Source organism: Phocoena sinus, chromosome 10, assembly GCF_008692025.1.
Source record: "Phocoena sinus isolate mPhoSin1 chromosome 10, mPhoSin1.pri, whole genome shotgun sequence".
Lineage (NCBI taxonomy): Eukaryota > Metazoa > Chordata > Mammalia > Artiodactyla > Phocoenidae > Phocoena > Phocoena sinus.
This window is the reverse complement of record NC_045772.1, coordinates 6,741,635-6,756,161: the sequence shown is the minus strand read 5'-3', so window position 1 is coordinate 6,756,161 and position 14,527 is coordinate 6,741,635. Positions and strand designations below refer to the sequence as shown.

The following is a 14,527-nucleotide window of genomic DNA, read 5'->3' as shown; positions in this document are numbered from 1 at the left end:
AGGTTGCTAATCGGGAGAAGATGCGTTGGAGCCATTCGCGGGGAGCAGCAGGGTTTAGGGGGCTGGGGAAGTGAGGCGTGGGCCTCCCACCTGCGGTCGGTGTGGCTCTGGCGAGAGGCCAGGCCGGTTTCTTTGGTTTCTTCTTGGGTCCTTTCAGCTCAGCCTTGGGCCGGATCCTCAAGGGAGGTGAGGCCAGGCCCCCCAGGAGACTCGGGGACAGGGGCGGAGAGGGTCCTCCACACCCGCTAATCCCTCCAAGCTCGGGCCAAACAGATATTTTGAGCTTCCTGGGGAGCAACTACAGAGACACCCCCTCCCCCGAAGAACTCAAGCCAGTTCCAGGGAATCGACTGGCGTGTCTGGACGTCACAGTGGGTTGACTTTGTCCTGTGTGATGCTCACGCGTGGAGACGCCACTGAGCCAGCCCCGGGGGCGCCCCTCCGGTGAGCGGCGGGGAGAGGACTTCACACCGCACCGTGGATCTCCGGGCTGCTAGTGGCTGCTGTTTAGCTAGAATGATATATTCATTTTGTCATAAAACAAGGAGGCTTGATTCAGGCCTGAGGTTGGAGGTGTGGCAGGGGCAGGGTAGGGGTGCAGAGCCGGCGGGAGGGGGTTTGTGCATGACCCCCCCAGGGTCCCAGGTGGGCCGAGAGGACAGGAGGCGAGATGAGCAGTGCTCTCCGGCCCATGCTGTGTCCTTCCTGCGCACAGGCCACCGCCCCCCCTCTGCAGCCACCTCCGCCGTCCTCTCTGCCTGGGACCGCCACCTCCTCACCTGGCCAACACCTAGTGAGTCCCCCAAACTCGGCTCAGGAACCACTTGCCAACTCTTACGTACCTCCTCTCATCTGGTTCTCATGGTGACCCTGCGAGGCAGCCAGCCAAGCGCCAGCAACAGGCTGGTGCTTCCTCATGAGGGTCGGCAGGCTGGAGCCAAAACCACCGGGAAAGTGGCTGCCGAGGCCTCTCCCTCCCCCAGGGCCGCTTGTTCCTCCTCTCCCGTATCTAAGAGGCCCCTCCAGGCCCGGGGAGGCTGGACGTGCTGTCAGCACGGCGAGGCCACCTTCCTGTTTGTCCTGGCAGGAAGACGTTCATCCAACTGTCTTAAAAAATCATCCCCATTTGAGGTATCTTTCTAGAAAATGAAGGAATCTGCTAGGGCAATTAAGCCAATCTTTTACATTTCTGGGGAAATCTATAAAAATAGATGATCATTGCTCTGTATTCTTCTGGGATTTGTTATTTTAAGGTCAGAGGGACAGGACCGTGGAAGTGTATGGTCTTGGCTCAGGTCTGCCACAGAGAGAACCTCAGGTGAAACTGCTCTCTCCAAAAAGTGAAGGGATGAGGCCATCTCTGTGGACCAGTAAGGTCAGTCAGTCAGGAGACAGCAGGCCAAAAACAAGGAGGAGGCTGGGAGGCCTGCTCTTGCAACAAAGGCGATTGGGTTCTGACCTGATGATGTAGCTAACTTCTTCCAGGGCCCCTTCTTTTTACTGGGTGTCAGCACCCCAGAGCCTGGACCATGGCAGCCCAGCTCCCACCTCCTCTCCTGGACCTGTGCCTCCAAGAAGCCCCTCTGGGGTCCAGGCTGCTCCAATCGGCTGCCACCTAGAAGCATCCACCAGTTAAGGCTCCGTGCTACAGACAGGTTCAGAGTAATTTCTGAGTCCACAGATGCTTTTCAGCTACCAGTTGTTTGCAGCTCCAACAAACATTTAAGAGTATCAGTTAGATCACAGGCCCTGGTTGAGGTCCAGAGGGGCTCCCTGCCCTGGCAATGTCCCCAGTCTAACAGGGACGGGAGGGAGCCTGTAGTGGGAAGCCTGGTGGGGAGGGAACCACTAACTGTGACTAGGGAGGAAGCGAAGGGGTGGTGATGCCCTGGGGGTCTGGAAGCAGGAACACACACGTACAGTGAGGCCAGGACTGGCCCAAGGACAGAGGGGAAAGAAAACTTATAGAAAACGTATTCTGGCTCCGTGTGACACAGACCCTATGTCAACTAAACACCGTGACAGGACTTCCCTGGTGGCGCAGGGGTTAAGAGTCCTCCTGCCAGGACTTCCCTGGTGGCACAGTGGTTAAGAATCTGCCTGCCAATGCAGGGGACACAGGTTTGAGCCCTGGTCCGGGAAGATCCCACATGCTGCAGAGCAGCTAAGCCTGTGGGCCACAACTACTGAGCCCGCGTGCCACAACTACTGAAGCCCACGTGCCTAGAGTCCATGCTCCGCAACAAGAGAAGCCACCGCAATGAGAAGCCTGTGCACCACAATGAAGAGTAGCCCCCACTCGCCGCAACTAGAGAAAGCCCAAGCGCAGCAACGAAGACCCAACGCAGCCATAAATAAATAAATAAATATATTTATTAAAAAAAAAAAAGAAGAATCCTCCTGTCAATGTAGAAGACACGGGTTCGAGCCCTGGTCCGGGAAGATCCCACATGCCGCCCGTGAGCCACAACTACTGAGCCCACGTGCTGCAACTACTGAGACCCGTGCACCTAGAGCCTGTGCTCCGCAACGAGAGAAGTCACCACAATGAGAAGCCTGGACAACGCAACGAAGAGGAGCCCCCTGCTCGCCGCAACTAGAGAAAGCCCGTGCGCATCAACGAAGACCCAACGCAGCAATAAGTAAGTAAATAAATAAGTAAAATAAAAATAAACACCATGACAATCCTATGAGGCAACGATTGCAACCCCATTTTGCAGAAGAAAAGAAAACAGAAGGTCTTAGAGGTCCAAAGCCACAGAGTTCCTAAATGGTAGAGTTGGGATTTGAACCCAAGTTTGTCTGACTGTGCTTAAGGAAGAAAAGCCAGCACTCAGGCCAGGCAGCGAAGTCAGACCCAGCCAAGTGTGACCGGTGCCAGACTGTGAGCGTTCGCGGTGGCACCAAGCACAGGAGACATCAGATGCTAAGAGAGGGCTTTGTCAGACCCCTGGTAGGAGGCATACTTTTTCACAGTTGGAGGCTGACAGGTGGCCGCACGGCTGCAAGATCACATGGAAACCACGGACCAGACAGTGTGGGTGAAGAGAGGGCTTGGACGGAGCTGCTGGGGCACCCAACCTGCCCTGCGGGGAACTGCTTCTCACCCTAGATGCAGAGGGGCTTCCTTGGGATGCTCACAGAGCTTAAGGTGTGCCCCCTGAGTGCCACAGGGATGGCACACTGGCTGGCGCCTGTCTCAAGTCCTGTATCAGCTGCATCACGCTTTGGCCCTAGTTCAGCAAAGGGAGTGTGTCTCCCGGGGGACAAGGTGGGCCAGGGCTGAGTGGGCCAGCCTGGGGATTCTCTTAGATTCATGGGCTGTCAAGAGGGGCAAACGGCCCAAGGAGGAGGACTGGGGCGGACCTTGGATTCCTGAGGCTGTAGCAGGAGGGAGAACCACAGGAGCCCGGTTGGGGGCCCCTGAGTGGCCACGAAAGTGCCCAAGAGAGTCCACCCCACACCCTGCACCCAGAGACAGGCCCCGTGTCCGCAATACCTGATGGGCAGGGCTTCTCGCTCCTTCCCGCTCCACCCGGTTGACACGTGGGGACGCTCAAAGAGGGGATCTGAGCAGAGAAGGGGGGAAGAGGGCCCTCACCCCTTACTCTCACCCCATGGCACCAGGAATGAGTTCGGCATCAGTCAGTTCTGAATCTTGGCTGTGACTCGGGTTTGGAGACTTGAAGAACTCATCTGCGACGGTAAATGACCGCAGGGCTCTGCCGTGCTCAGGATGGCTGCAGCAGCTCCAGGCACGGAGGAACCTCCGCACACCAAGAGATCTGGGCTGCAACAGCACCACAAAGCTGCTTTTGGATAATTCTGTGCATCCCAGTGCAGCCTATAGGCTCAGACAGGCACCGGGAGGAAAGCACTTCAAGGAGCCTGGCGTGTTTTCTGCAGGAGGGACGGATTGGTGGCACAAGGGAGAAGGGGCTGGAGGTGGCTGTTCTTCCCAATGCAGGTCTGAAAGGACAAGAGGGGGCGGGAGGCGCAGGGAGAATTTGAAGGTCGAGTCCAGGGGGAGTTTTTCTGGATGGGAGAACTGTGAGCCTGTGTCAGTGCGGATGGTTCGGGACCCAGGAGGGGGTGCACCACTGTTGGGTGAGGTCCATGGCGAGTCGGAGGAGAGAAGGATTGGGAAAGAGTTGCAGCAGGGCATCTGGGAGGGCTCCACTCCCCAGGGCCACCACCCCAGCCCCACACAACTGCAAGCACCCAGAAGCTTGCACTGGGCAGCACGGCTACACCCCAAGCCCTGCCCACTCCTACTTTGCAGGAGATGGTGTTTTCAGGGATGATACATCCTCCATCCCTCACTTATTGGCAGCTCCAGGGACTGCTAGGAAGCCTGCGGCCTGAACAGAAATGGTGGGGGGAGAGGGGGCGGGGGAGGGGTGCCTGGGAGAAGACCAGTTTCCGGAGGTAGCAGGCCTGGGTTTGGGTCCTGGCTCTGCCATTAAAAACTGTGCAACCTTAGGCAAGTGACCTTACTTCTCTGAACCTCGGTATCTTCCCTGCAACAAGGGGAGAAAAACAATGCCAAACTTGCAGGGTTGTCATGAGAAAAAATGGGTCCAAGAACACAGCATGCCTGCCACAGGGTCAGGCTGCCTTTCCCCAGTGACAAGGAGGCAGGAAAGCCAGACCAGCCCTAAGTCCTCACTGTGAACGTGGAAAGGCAAATGCCAGCCTGACTCTTCTGCCCACGTAAGTGAGAAGCCCACAGCACAGGGCACTGCAGCACAGGTGGCCTCCGGGCATGACAGGACCCCCAAGGACTCCCTGCCTCCTGCCCCAAGCCTGTCTAACACCTCAGGCCCTGTGCTGGGCCGGATACCAGGGGTAGGCGACACCGTGGGGTGTGGACCCTGGCCTGGCCCTCGAGGCTCGCCTGCCTGGGAGAGCAGTGTGTGTGCGGGGGTTCTGAGCCGGGAGGCCCTCCCCGCCACCCCGCAGCAGCTTCCAGCTGCTCTTCCCCCATCCTGCCTGCTTGTCTGCTGCCCCTGTTGGGAAAGACTTTATCTACCACCCGCTGGCACCTGATTCCTCCCTTTTCCGGTTCTTCTTTTGAATCTGTGGGCGCTTGAACTGTGGGTTTGAGAGCTGGCTGGCAGTCGGTGCCTCACTCCCCACTCCAGCCCAGGGACTCCATGCTGAGTCTCTGGGGCAGGGATCTGTAATCAAGGAACTTGACGGGGTGTGGGAGGGGTGCCCACGCCATCAGACCTTTCCATCCCCAGCACAGCAGCCCCCTCTTCCACCTTGGCAGCTCCAGCATCCATCCTTCTCTTCTCCCCAGCCAGGCTTGCCGGGCACTGCCCTCGAGGGGGATCCACCAGCCATCCTGATCCTGCCCTGCCTGGCCCTGCCTGGACCCCTCACCAGAGGAGGCCCAGGAAGGAGTCTGAAATCAATTTACAGGGTCAAGACATGCAATTAAATAAAACAGAACATGGAGCATCTCGTTTGTAGTAAGGACGCTGTTTGTGACCTTCCGGTTTGTTACATTCCTACAACTGGATTCAGACAGGGTCACGCTATAACGTGCATCCCTTGACTTTGGGCCACTGTTAAAAAAATTTCTTTTAAGTCCTTGTCCTGGCGGATCAAGTTAATTCCCTCAGGCCCTGTGCAGCCCCACTCAGCTGCCCTCGGTCCTCACTCACTCGCTCCCCGACAGACGCCAAGTCTACCAGGCCCTTGAGCCTTTGCCCACACTATTCCAGCTGCTTAGAATGCCTGTCTGTTCCCCTCCTCTCCCCAGGCTGTGGAGTCACCCTCTCAGTCTGCAGGACTCGCTCACCTCCTCCCTGAGCCACTCCTGGGTGCATGGCCCTGCCCAGAGAGCACAGACCGTCAGTCTTCGCTGTCAAGCCTCCGATGACAAGGACTAACCTCCACTGGGCATGTTCCCTTTTGCAGATGAGAAAACTGAGGCTCAGAGAAGGGAGGAGGTTTGCCCAATCGGCACAGTAGTTAGTAGTGGAGGAAATGGGATTTTAAGCTGTGTCTCTTCGAGCAGATAACCCCACACTCTTATCCACTACTCTGGGCCACAATGTTAAAATCTCAAAGCAAGCAAAAGAAAAACCTTTTCAAATGAAAGAACTGCCCTCTTTTAAAGGGAGATAAAAATTCAGAGGCCTATCCCCTAAATTTGGGTCATCTAATAGGGAAACACATCTGACAGCCCGAAGGGGGTCTGAGGGTGGTGAGTAACCCTGCAGCATTAGGGGGACCGAGACTGTTGCCCAGCTCAAGGGAGCCTGTGGCTCCCAGAGCAGAAACCAGTGGCCCCATGAGCCCTGTACACACTGGTGCTGTGGCGGGGCCAGCCAGAGTCCCTCCCTCACCGCAGCACAGACATCCTCTCACCCCTAGAATCTGGCACTCTCCCCCGCACACCCCTCCCTCCCCAGCCTCTCCAGCTGTCCTGGGCCACTCACTGTTCCTCTCGCCATCCAACCCCAGAGCCAGGCCCTGGTCCCAGCTTCCCCCTCTGCCTGGAACTCAATCCCTTCCAGGGCACCGAGCCAAGGGTATGAGAGCCCAGAGGTGATGATCAAAGGTATCCGTTCCAACTTAGGTCAATTTTAAATGAAAACGCTTTGTCCAGCTACAGAAGAAAGCAGTTCCCACGGTCTTTATTTTAGGCATGGAGTTTTGCCCTCCAGTTTAATTCTGGCATCTCTCAGAGCCATGCCTTTTTTTCAATGCCCTTCTGATGGGCTGCTAGGAAGACACAGATGCGGGGCTGCTGGTTTTATCACAGAGCTCTGGCCATTTGCCTGAGCCTGGATCCCGGGATGCCACAGAAAAACAGGTGAGTCCTTCAGGACACATGCATCAAACATGACGGTGCGTGGCCAAGCAGCTGATTAGGGAGAAGCTCAGAGCAGGCGTTGGAAGGCAATCTTTGAACAGAGCGTGTGTATCCTGGAGCTTTTAGCGCTGATGCCCTCGGAACACTGCCATCAGACTGGCTGTCACATCTTTCAACACCTCCAAATGACAAAGATGCTCACGGATGTGGCTTGCCTGGGGGTGGGGGGGGGGGGGAGGGCATTTCCATGCCTGCCTGCATGCTGTTCTCAGGCCTCCACTGTGGACCCTGGGTGCACAGTGACCACACGGGGACACAAACCAAGTGCAGAATGTCAAATGTTTAGTCCCAGAAATGTACAAGCTTCACCGTGTTAATTGGTATTTTTATAGCAGTCACCTCCCTTCTGGCCTGTTTTGAAAGGCAGGTTGCTCAAACTTTGGAGCTCGTTTGAGGGTGTGGCCTGGGGACTCTGTTTCTCCCTTTACAACCGGCTTTACCCTTAAAGTAGGGGGCCAGGATGTGGTGGAGGCATCATAGAGCCAATGGCTGGAGTGAGGTTTCGCTCCTTGTCTCTGAAAGGGGAGAAATGGAGCAAGGGGGATAGACCCCACCAGGACGCATCCTTCAGCAAGGAATGTGTGTCCCCCCCAAAGTCCCACTGCCGCTGGGAAGGCACCTGCCGGACAAAGCTGCAAGTGGTGAGATAAAAGGGAGTCTCAGGGATGGCAGAAACCCGGTGGAGGAGACCCAGCCCACACAGAAGGGGCAGGGGCTGCCTGGAGAGGCGACCCTTGGAGCTGGTGCTTTGGTTTTTAATTATAACTCTAAGGACCCGAAGGGCATCAGGCTTGTGGGCAGTTCCCTCCCCCCAACCCCCCGCCCCCCTGACATCACAGCTGTGAGTGTTTTGGTCTTTCTTTCCCATCTCTTTACCGAGCTGAGCTTTGGAGAAAGAGTCATCAGAGGCAGCCAGGTTTAGAGGGGAGGGTCCACGCGAGGGGGTTTAAGCACAGGAAAGCTCCTGGGTGAAGCTTCTACAAGGCTTGAAACAGGCCAAGGAGTTGGGGGACTCCAGAGCCATGGTGGAGTTGAAAGAAAGGGTTTGAGTGGGGGGCAGAGGGAGGTGGGGGGTTGAATGTTGTCCTGGAAACCTGGGGAGCCTCTGTGGGCCTCAAAATCGGGACGTGACACGATCACACTTGATGTTAGGGAAATGACAAGAGAAATACTAGAGAGCTCCAAACAGCCTTCCTCAGCCGCCCAAAACCCTGGCGTTAGTGACTCGTTCTGTGGGATTCGGCGCCCCCACCTCCAGCCTCCTTTTAAAATATAAATGCTTCTGGCTGACAACACACTAACTCCTTCCTGTGGATGCCTCCGCCAGATCACACTTTTATCCTGACTTCTCTTAAATCTCCCCCTCCCCAAAGATCCTATACCCTCCGGGCACAGAATCACTCAACTGCCCTCCATCTTCCTCTCCCACCCCTTCCGCATCCTCCAGTCTGCCAGCCTGGTCCTTCCCTCTTGCCCCATCCCCTCCCCTCCCAACATCTGATGCTTTCCGCCCAGGAGGTCAGCAAAGACCCTGGCGGCTAAGCTGTGGCTCCTGTTCTTTCTGGCCTTGACCCTGGCCCCATAGACCCCTTCCTCTCCAGCCTTCCCCTTCTCTCTTTCTTACACAGCCACCTCCTAAGGTTGGGTACTTGTTCCTCGGCTGTCTGTACCCTCACCTGCCCCAGGTAAGCTCAGTCGTGCTCCACACCTCTGAGCTCCTGCACATTCAGAACCACAGGTGAACACCCTGGGGAGCAAGGCTGCTTCATCAGGGACTGGGAGAGTCGACCAGAAAGGGCACCACAGAGAAAGTAAGAAAGTACCAGAGCTTGACCTTGGCCAACAGGTTGGCAAGTGAGAGGACACCTTCCAGGCCAAGGGAGCAGCAGGAACGAAAGCTCAGGGGCAGACAGTCACCAGCACGGCTCAAAGTGGGGTGTGAGGAAGGGGGGCAGGAATCTGGGAGGAAAGGGTAGCCCAGGGCCAGGGTGGAGGGGGCCGGGGGAGGGGGAGGGTTCTACCGAAATTCCCCACAGCAAGAACCAGCTGATGGCAATGAGGCTGTCTGCAGCTGTGCTCCATGGACCCAGGGGTGATCATCCTTATACATACACACTCTCTCTTGGGCCCCTAGCTCCATAGGACAGGTCTGAGAAGGGGAGGTTCTGATTTAAAGGGTATGCATGTTTTAAATTTTGGTACGTGTTGCCAGGTATGAACTTGCCTTCGGAAACGTGCCCTTGGACCCTATGACCAACGCTGTAGCAAGTATCTCGCCTGTCTGAGGATGGGCTGCCTGAGGGGAGGAGGCCAAACCTGCACTTGAGCTTGGGTTGCACCCACTCGGTGCCTCCTTCCTGCCCCCACCCCTACCCCACAACCTGCCCATGAGCAGCAAGCAGGGACCAGGCCTAGAGCCTCAAGAGGGCGCCAGCTCTGGCCCTACCCTGCCTCCACCACAGTCCACGCAGTCTTGGGGTGGCTGTGTGTGTTGACGGGGGAGCAGATACCAGGCCCACCCCCTCCTCCAGGCAGCCTGTCCCCACGATGGAGACCCACGAACCTTCCCTAAGGGCTCCCAGGTGCCGGCCCTGGGGCCATCGGTGGTCCTGGATGTGCCCTCCCCTTGCCACTGGCAAGAGGCCTGTATAGGAGGGTGCTGAGCGCCATGACAGGGACACAGGAGCTCAGAGCGGTCAGGTGACTTGGCCAAAGTCTTCCAGGACTCAAACCCAGGTAGGTCAGGAAACCAGGTAGCTGCTCCACCTGCCAATGTCTCATCTACTCCCTCTCCCTCCACCTCTCCAGGCTCATTTCAATCGCCCCCTTCCCTTCCTCTGGCTTTGGTCCCCACCCCAGTGCCTGACACCCGCACTCCCACTACCGTGAGGCCCCACCTAGATCCTTAACAAGCAAGCAATCAGGTGGAGGGTCAAATCCTGTTTCCCGGCTTACGTTTACCCAGCACCCCGACATCCACTCCCTCATTCACGGATCAGGAGGGTTTTGTCACTCCTCTCCTGGTGGCATCACACCTCCACCCTGCTCAGAACTCCAGGGGTTGTCTGGCTGCGAGTTGAATTCATCCTGTTACTGTTAGTATTTCCTGGGCATCCTCTGGGTGCCAGGTGCCGTGCTGGGAGTCAAGGATTCGAAGCCAGGTAAGTCCGCACGTGTTCTGCCCTCTCGAAGCTAACAGTCCATACAGGGAGGCGGACAGCGCAGAGAGAAGCAGCCTTAATGGGAATATACCCCCTGGAGGCACCGAATACACGTGTGCCTGGAGAGCACACACGAGTACTCACAGCCACAGACGGGAACACCTGGGACGTCAGTCATAACTAAATAGATCGCAGTATTTCATTCAATGGGACGCTCCACAGCAGGGGTTGACAAACATGTTCTGTAAAGGGCCAAGTACTAAGTACTTTACACTTTGCGAGCCAGATGGTCTCTATCACAGCTACTCAACTCTGCGGCTGTGGGGCAAAAGCAGCCATAGATGAGCCGTGAATGGCTACGCATGGCTCTGTTCCAATAAAACTTTACTTGTGGACACGGAAAAGGGGATACCGTCATCACTCGGTATCCACGGGGGATTGGTTCCAGGACCCATCATGGATACTAAAATCCACAGATGCTCAAGAGAGGGGGTATCTTGTGCGGGTTGAGGGGTACAGGGGCTTTGGGACACTACAGTGTTCTCTCTCTTGAGCTGGGTGGTAGATACACAGGACTATTTATTTAATATGTATTGTACTTTCATGATATAATGGCATAGGATTTATAAAATGGCATAGACCGTCAACTGGATATATCTTAAAAAACATAATGTCTAGGGATTTCACTGGTGGTCCAGTGGCTAAGGCTCCACGCTCCCAACGCAGCAGGCCCAGGTTCGATCCCTGGTCAGGGAACTAGATCCTGCATGCATGCCACAACTAGGAAGTCCTCATGCCACAACTAAAGATCCCACATGCTGCAATGAAGATCCACGTGTCGCAACTAAGACCTGGAGCAGCCTAATTAATTAATTAACATAAATAAATAAAATTATTTAAAAAAACAAAACAAAAAAACATAACGTTGAGTGAAAGATGCAGGTCGCAAAGAACACCCACAGTATCATTCTGATTATACAAAGTTCAAAAACAAGCCAGACCAATCTATATTACTTGGGGACGCAAACTAAAGGATAGAAGTATAAAGAAATGCCAGGAAGCGATTGCCCCAAATTCAGGATCGTGGTGCCTCTGAGGGGAGAGGGGTTGTCTTGGGAGTGTCCAGAGGCTTTGGGGCACTAGAATGTTCTCTTTCTTGACCTGGGTGGTAGACACACAGGACTTTGTTTTATAATATCTATTGTACTTTCCTGTGTATGTATGCTATTTCACAATTTTAAAAAAGAAAGCAATGACAACAGGACCAACTGGAATGGCATCCCTACCTGACGAGCATTTAATCCACCTGGAATCATATCTAAGTGGGAGTTGTATCCCACAGCTCTGCTAAGAGACCCTCCTCCCCAGTCAGACTGAACCTCTCACCGTTCCCTCGCCCTGGCTCTGCCTTCCGACCTCCCAGCCTTTATTCATGCTGTGCCTGCCACCCACCCACCTGCTCTGTCTCCTCCCTGTCTCCCCTTCCAACACTCCCCCTGCCCCACCTCCAGCAGAGAGGTGCTTCTCCTCCGCCAAGACTTGAAAGCTCTTTATTGGGATTAGACGAAGATGAAAAGCAGAGGCCAGTCCTGACAGAGGCCCAGAGCTGCGGGAAGGGAGGCAGCAGGCTCCCGAGCATCTTGTGGACAACAAAGGGAGCCGTGACCCTGAGCCCAGAGCAAACAGGGGAGGGGAGGCAAGCCTGCATCGGTACTCTGGCCTTGGGTCTCGTTCTTCGGTGAGTCTCACGGACTCCACCAGGCTTGGGGTGGGGGCTGTGGCTTGTTCACCACCAGGTCCCCCCAGTGCCTAGAACTGGTCCCCTTCAATGAATATTTGAGAGATAAATACAGCCCAGAGCTCTGGAAAGGCCAGGGAGAGAAAGAGGACTGACTTTTTTGAGGACACTGAGGCTCAGAAAGGTTAAGTAACTTGCCTGAGGTCACACAGCAGTCAATATAAGAAGGCAGGACTTGAACATGGTCTGTCTGGCCTCCGAGCCCTTGGAGGTGACTTGAGGCTTGGTGGAAGCAGGGCTAGAGCAGGTGTGCAGCTGCTCCCAGGAAAGCTGAGCCTCAGACTCGGATGATTCACCTCTGAGGAAAGCAGGTGCCCACGAGACCAGAGGTGGCTGCTAAACCCTTTGAGAAAAGTAGAATTTGCCGAGGGCTCAAGAGACCAGAGGAGAGCAGGAGGAGGAGGGTTGGGAGCAACAGAGGTCCTGAAATGCCATCCGAGGGTGTGCTGGAGACCCCTGGAAAAGGCGAAGTGACGCCAAGGAACCCGTGGGCTCCCCAGGATGTAGAGCCAGCCAACCGAACCTTGCATTTCGATTGGCTCCTCTAGGCTGGCAGGTGGCTGACATTCTCTGAGCCCTAACCACATGCCCTAACCTCAGTCTGGGGATGGGCCACCAGCAAGCACTACTGTCGCACCCACTTGACAGATGAGGCCATCGAGGCACAGCAACATTAAGAACCTGCCCAGGGGCCCAGGATGAGTTGCAGAGCTCAGACCCAAACTCAGGCTGAACGCCCCTGGCCTGCACTCAACACTGCATCAGGCGGTTCAGGGAAACGGTACATCGAGCCAAAGCTTCATGGACAATACGCTCCGCAAGGCCCCCGGCGGACACAGTTGAGGCCACAGGCTGGGTCTTGGTGCTGGCAGTGGTGGAGCTGTTTGCACCAGGCTGATGGGTGAGGTCAGGGGAGGTTTGGGGGACACGGAAGAGGTAGGATTCCCTCCACCAAACCCTCAAAGCTCAGAGACAAGAGGGTGGGGAAGGGGTGTGGCACAGCAGAGAGACAGAGCCAGGCGCCCACAGGGGAAGGACCAGGAATAATGGGGTACTGTCTGCTGCTCCAAGAGGTTCTAGAAGGGACCTCCCTGGTGCTCCAGTGGTTAAGACTCCACGCTCCCAATGCAGGGAGCACGGGTTTTGTCCCTGGTCGAGGAACTAAGGTCCCAGATCCCGCATGCTGCAAGGCGCTGCCCCAAACTAAGAGAGTTTCTAGGAGACCACAAGGTGTTTCCACCTCTTGCGAAAGAGCAGAGTTTCTCTTTTGCATGTTTGCTGCAATACTGGGGGGAGGAAATCTGTTGTTTCTTTCCAGTCAAGAGAGTTACAAAAATGCTTTTCACAGCAGCACCCCAAAAAGTCTCTTCCACTCAGGTACTAGGATGTGCCAGGTCTGTTTTGGGGAGGAGGGACCACACAAAGAGAAATGATGGGAATTGGGGGGAAATTAAGTTAAAAATGAAAAAGTAGGAGTTCCAACACATTGTCACCAACAAGCCACATTTCCTCAGGCCATCTTTACATCTGTCCATGGGTGGGTGGGTTAGTGGGGGTGTGTGAGGTGCCCGGATGAAAGGAGATGACCTCACAGGGGGCCGGGCCTCAAGGCCTGCAGTAGGTGTCACACAGCCAAGTCTTGCCTCCCCAGGGGGGTAGATCTTTCTGTGAAGAATGTTCTTTACAAAGAAAGGTAAGAGGACCCCCCAGAGCCCACTGCCAAGAGTCCTGGCTCGGGGCTGAACCTGGCCTCTACTTACCCTCCAGGCCGTGGGCAAGCTACCTGGCCTCCCTGGGCCTCAATTTCCCAGTTCCTAAATGGTGCCAGTGGGGACAGCACCCCAAGGGAGCCTCGAGGGGGCCTGAGTACGCGTGTGAAGCCCAGCTTATGTGCTCAAAGAGGCTAATTCATGATAATAAGAATAGCTGCTATTGTTTATGGTATAACCGAAAGGCAGAGGATGAAGTAGAGGGTGGAGAGCAGCTCCTGGAAAGCTCATAAAAGTCAAGGGGAAGGGGAAGGAAAGCACCCAGCCTGCACCGCGGGGGGCGGGGGGAGGACTCCTGGGGCTGCAAGAAGGTCAGCACTGCCCAGGTGAGACTGAGCCTCAGGGATCCCGGGGTGGGCAGCCCTGGCCAGGGACACTCCTGGGAGTTCCCTGGCCTGGATGAACTCGCCCCAAAGCCACTCATCCCAGGGCCTGGCTTGGATCCAGGCCACCCAGCTTCTGAGGGAACCTGGGACCAGGAAAGGGGCACAGTGTCAGCCCCCGGAAAGTAATGATGTGGCCTCTGGTTGTATTTCAGGAAGTGGGAAGTGCCCCCCTTTCTGGCAACAGTGGCAATTCTGTGCCCCAGGCACTGTGCTCCCATGGCCAGCAGCTGCCTCCCTCCTCCCCCAGCTAAGAAGGGCCGCACCTGGGCAGGTTCCATGCGGTGGCTCCACTGTAAGCTTTCTTGGGAGTGAGCTGTCCGTCCCCAGGGATCGCCCGCCCACTGGATGCCCCCAGGCCGCAGCAACGCCCACCCACCACTTTGAAGGGCCAGGAGGTCAGGCTGTGCTGGGAGGGAGGCTGTTCCAGCAGCGAGGGTGGGGAACGCTGCCCCCGCCTCTTCAAAAGCCACCTTGGCAAGGCCTTAGCTAAACATCTCCTGGTCCCTGAAGGCTTCCCCTGTGAA

At 55.9% G+C, this 14,527-nt stretch overlaps 1 protein-coding gene across 1 annotated transcript in view; it reads right to left on the bottom strand.

Annotated features, from left to right (window-relative positions):
• The window catches only part of NFAM1 (NFAT activating protein with ITAM motif 1), a 33,539-nt gene that overhangs the window by 18,740 nt on the left and 272 nt on the right, over positions 1-14,527 (bottom strand). The gene's annotated exons all lie outside the window — the stretch shown is intronic.